The sequence below is a fragment of the Trichoplusia ni genome, chromosome 11 (assembly GCF_003590095.1).
Source record: "Trichoplusia ni isolate ovarian cell line Hi5 chromosome 11, tn1, whole genome shotgun sequence".
In the NCBI taxonomy this organism is placed as follows: Eukaryota; Metazoa; Arthropoda; class Insecta; order Lepidoptera; family Noctuidae; genus Trichoplusia; species Trichoplusia ni.
In genome coordinates this window covers 5,346,773-5,352,772 of record NC_039488.1, presented here as the reverse complement: position 1 = coordinate 5,352,772, position 6,000 = coordinate 5,346,773, and positions in this window count along the sequence as shown.

The window sequence follows — 6,000 nt, the reverse complement described above, 5'->3', positions numbered from 1 at the left end:
AAATACCATTTCAGGGCAAAGATGAACAACTATTTCCCATAAAAAATATTTCCATAAGTAATAAATATTTCCATATTTCGTCACCTTGAGTCACCGTCACCGACTACTGTGAATAGGCCTCAATATACACATTTTTTATATCTTTCATTTATACCATTCTTGTTGCTGGCCCCTGTTGCTTGCCCTCTACATCCAACCTATTCTTGCTATCTTTTCGAAATCGTCTGTCCATATCAACATACCAGGTTTTCGCCATTCAATTCTTGGACTCCATACTTCATACATTCACTTCATCGACCGTCATCACGTTGTAGGTATAATATATGTCAAATCACTCAAGCCTTGATAGCCAATACTGTTTTATGCAACATTCATAATATATGCTCCATACACCCAGCTATTAGATGATCAAAGCCCCATGTGCGATGCAAAGCGTTGCGTGATAAATTCTCGTTTGTTAGCCCGCCATAGTTTTAATACAGTTACCGCTTGTTCCCCATTATAAGAATTTGTACAAATTGTTTATGAACTATAAAGTTTGTAAACAAAATGATGTCATCATTTTGGTATATAGGTAAGTATTTAATAAATAATGAGCAGCAAAATTTATTAATTATCCATTCAATATATATTTTGTCACCGCTACTCAAAGGATTCTTGCCATATAAAAAAGGATTATAACATTTAATTAGCATTTCGCAAAAGATATTTTATTCGTTATTAAAACAGGCTTTTGCGTTTATATTTTTTGGGTATGAAATGTCATTTATTTTCATAGGTCACCGCGGTAAACCTTCTGTACGCAAGGTGTAACGAGTTCGAAGTAAGGACCTGCGTTTGTGTCACCCATGAATGCTTTTTGGTGCTGGACTAAATGCCATAGCGCGGGAGTTGTTTTAAAAATGATCAAATATGTACCTGCACCTTTTTCTGAGCTTAAATTAACTTGTCAAATTAACATGACATACCTAGGATCACTCACACAAAACATAATTCTCATTTTTCTGTTATTGATTAAAGCCAACAAAAAGCAAAATATCATGAAGCAAAAAGATTTACATAATCTATAACAACCATACTTTCTAAATGACCTTAAAAAACTGACTAAAATTAATTACATTACGCGTGTAACACATCTCATTATCTTTCCACGTTATTAATTTGAATCATTAGTGCAATTAGGACGAAAGCTATAACGTTACGCTTGTAAAATGGAGTCACGCAAAACCTTTTTGCTCGACCGCTATGGACGGAGGTCTATCATTTTCGAATGAATGTATTTTTTTCATCGGATTCTTTGACATATTTCAGTGTAAGATGTTGTTAGACTTATGAAATAGAGGTGAGGAATGAATTAGCTCTTGGATAGATTCGAGTGTGTCACTATTAGGAGGCGACGATCAACTACAGCTCATTTAATGTTTTGTTGGAAATTTTGTCAAATGCCAAATATTTTTCTTATTTTAAGTTGGTAATTATTTAATACGATGTTGTCTTGGTATTTCTTTTTATAACATTTTTTATTCTATAAGGGATTAGTCTTTATATTCTAATACAAATATCTAATATAAATAATACTAATCCAAATACAATAAATATTCGTTATTGTTTGTTCTGAATCAACACCATATTTATTAAATGAGGTTCGGCGGTCACTGGACTAATGTTTCGGCGGAATTTGAGTCGATAAACAGATTCGAATTGATTGTTTCGTGTTCGACGAACCGTAAAATGTTTTATTAAGATGTTGATTTATTGTTACAATTCAAATGATGTGGCTAGCGGAGTTTTTCGATTTCCGTTTAAATCTATGTTGACATGGTTTTGCTGTATTTTCAAACGACTCCAAAAAGGAGGAGACTCTCAATTATAATAAAACCGTGCTAATCGACTCCCACTCCTCACTTGACTCACACAAATTAAATAATATTACCCATGCAAGTCCCAATGCAATCCAAAAAAAGAAACGGACTAGGCAGTCACACTTAAGTATATACCTAAAGTTAAAAAAAAATACATAAAGGTCTCTCTCCATCCAAATAAGAACCAGTATAAATAAAGTCCTGTTACGTGGTCTGTCCTCCGGGAGCGCGGGCCCTGAGGCAAACTGACCGACTCCAGCACTCACGGGAGACTCACTCGAATTGAATAATCGATTCAAGACACCGCACCAAACGTGATATTTCGTGTGGATTTGTGTCTGCGTTTCATGACTTTTTGATTTAGAATGAGGTTGGTAGATCGATGTGACAAAATTCTCTTCTAATTCATTTGTTAATGATGTTAACGCTATTTTATACAAGCTGGAATCGTATTATAATATAGTTGATACTTGAAAAACTTAATTTAATAACAACAACTCTTTTTCCAGGATAGTTTCTATAAATATCTATTAAGTAAAGAAGCTTAAACTTACCCGATTTCACCTAACCCGAAGTAAATCCTACTTCCTACTTACTTATATATACTACTAATATTATAAACTATAAAGTATGTATGGATGTAAGGATGTTTGTTCCCCTTTTCACGCAAAACCACTAAACAAATTTAGATGAAACTTCTTACACAGGTAGTTTATAACAAGGGTAAACACATAGGATAGTTTTTATCCTGATTTTATGATCCTGTGGGATCATTTGGCTTCAGCTAGTTCATGAATAAAGTTACAATCATGGATGTAATAGAATTTGCTTAACTGCGAATCAAAGAATATTATAATTTAGTAAGCAATTAGGTACGAAAGTCAGTGAAACATTATTCTATTTATTTTAAAGCCACTTTCCGAGATTTAGTACGAAAGCAAGATGTTTGAATCTAGAACATCTTCGTATATTTTACAACCCACTTTAAATCTAAAGTAACGACTCATTTCACAGATGAAATGCGTTAGCAAAGAGAATAATCTACACTTTATTGTTCAAAACATAAAGTTCATTTTAAAATGCGCGTTTTGTACGTGTTTTTATTTTCACACAACTGAATTTTCAAGTCATATTATACATGTTACATAATTAACAGTGAAATGCAATCTGTTTCTTTATTTTCGAATAAATAGCTGCATTTTGACACGTATTGAGTTGTTCTTTCACGTTGGGTTGTATCAAAAGGTTTGCGTGATCGAAGCAGTTTTTAAGCCAACCTATTCGACACGCCGCCCTGATACGTGAACCGCCCTGAATAACAGACCGTTCACACAGACTGCGTCCGATAAATCGGTGGGTGGTAACGGGTTCGCCGTGTCGTGTCGTTCTGACCTAGTGTTGTAGTGACCTCAGTTATTGCAATGATGACTTGTATGTTCAATCCCTAATTCCAATTTAAAGTTTTGAGATTTGTAATGTAGGTACGTACTTAGATACACTTTCACACTTGTCAAGTTTATTTTCTGTTAAAAAGAGTTGACACGATTAGACTTTCATTTTGTTAAATGTGATAATGTCTTAAAAGATCCCTTAAATGAAGAATCTCAGTAAACATAGTTAATTTCTGCAAAAAAACAACACGTATTTTTGGCAACGTTTTTATCTAAATTTAAATATGACATCAACAGCGCCTACCTGTACAACTTTTTTGGTGGTTACCGGCTACCATTAAACGGTCACAGACAGTGTAAAATCACCCTAACACAGGCGCTATGTAATAAGCAGTTTGTTTTGCTTTGGTTAGGTCAATAGTTCGGCGTCCTAAAATTCTAGCGGTTTTGAATATCGTGGCTAAAATAACGACGTCGACAAGACTTAATGACTGTTTATGAACACAAAGTCTATACTCGTGTTTTGTTAATGGAAAGGACATTTATACAAGGGGTTAACTTTCAATCGGATAAGAACTTACTTAATTGTTTTACCACCGCTCTTTAAGATTACAGAAAGGTTAAAATTTATCCAGGTATATGTGCATTCAGGGATAGTTTTCACCGCCCAGCCAAATATTGGCAATACGACCAGAGCGAATAAAATATATTTAATATAGAAAAGAAAATAACTTTTCAAATATCTGTTAATATTGTATTTCATATTTTAACAATCTTTACTCACACTTCTTTATCGGTATTGTTTCGACCACTTTTGGACCAAACGAAGTACCTCATTATAAACTGAAGAAAATGATTATAATAGTTTTGTATTTGTGACAAAATAATCATTCATTATCCTTTCTTCGCAGAAAATCTCTAAACAAATGTATTGTTATATCTCAAACAATTCTAAACGTTAGGAAGCGTCTTAAAAGAAATTTACCAATTTAATTTCGTGAACATAAAACATGTAAGAGCCTTAATACGAAGATTTTGTTGGTGTTTTATCCTTGGATAGCAGTAAACTCAGGCACTAAACGAAGAAAGTACACATACAACAACATATCAAGTAAATATAAGACGTGAATGAGGGACATAAAATATGTGTGAACTCGTTAAAAAGCTTGTTTTGACACGTAAATATGTGAATATAAATATTATGTGTTTTGTAGTGATTAATTGAAGTGATGGCTGTTATTAAGCCTAATATGAACGAGAATAACTTGTGCGAGTCGGTCTTGCGACCCTGATGATTCCGTACAAGGAAGATAAGTATCCATATTCTGTAAAAACAACAATCTAGCTATCAGAGAACACAGTTCATGTAATACAGCTTAATGACAGACAGACGATGAAACAGACAGACATTTTTCGTTTTTACCCTTGAGTTACAGAACCCTAGAAAATCCATGTTTATTATAAAATTACTCGAGTACGTTTCATCACGTGCCACAAGGCATTTCGCTCGGCTTCGCCTCTTCCGACGGCCGTGAATTATCATAATGCATGCCTCGTCTCGACGCTCAACATTTTACGCAATACGTAAAGTACGGATACCTGAGAAACGCGATTTAGAAGACATATTGACTGACGAGCGTGACTCGTTACTCATAATTTTATGTTGGAGTGTGAAAAGACATGAGTTTAAGGGAATTAGGCGATTTAAACACGTCGCATAACACCGTAGTAAGGAGTGAAGCGGATCCCATGACGCATTAGTAACTATTAAATTCATGCAGCATGCATGGCTTACATGAGTGTAGGCAGCCGGTTGAAATCTATAAGGCTCTATTTGTGACAAATAGGTTGAAGCAACTCGTATAGAACTTGTAAATAAAAGAAGAAGAAAATTAATGACCATACCAACTAAATATTTATTTATACTACAGAATTGTCACTAGCTGCCACAGTTAGATACTCGCCTGACGGACGTTCCTTTGTCTCTTAAAACACTCAATTTGAAAAGTATTGAATACTAACCTCCTCACTGACACACCGTAAATTTCAATTCTTGAAGTAAACTTCAGAACCGGATTCATAATTATAAATACGCGACAAACTGCGAAGTTTCCACATACTCTGCATCACAATTAAAAGCGAAGATACCACAATAGTCGGTGCCTGAGCTCCAAGTTTAACTTCATAAGTTATTGTGCTTGTTACCAACATAACATTAGGCTTACTTGGAGGAGTTAACAACGGAATTGTTGTAATATCATGGACTGATATACAAGTATTCTGTAGGTATAGGTATGTGTATATTTATAAAGTACTAAGAATTGTAATCGTTTGTACATTGAAAATATTGTTTTATATTTTTTTAAAGAACGGTTCCCGCATTGTGGTTTTGTATTCTTGAGTGATCCCACAACTTTACAAATATTAAAGACTACCCGAACAAGCATTTGTAGATCTCACAAATGTTTACCCTACGCATGTATCGAACTCCCGACATATTTGCCCGAGCTCAACCACTCGGCTATCCGTGCAGTGTGTTTGGATATTAGAAAACCAGATAATTCTGAAAAGAAATAAATAAAATCTACAATTCAAATGTTTTTTTTTAATTGATATGAAAGGCTGGGTATATTTTAATATGACCGAACCGTTTAAACACTTAATATCTCACAAAAAAATTGTAAATATAAAAAGCAAATATACACAGGATATAAGAAACCGCCATTTTAAGATCTCCTTCGACAGTA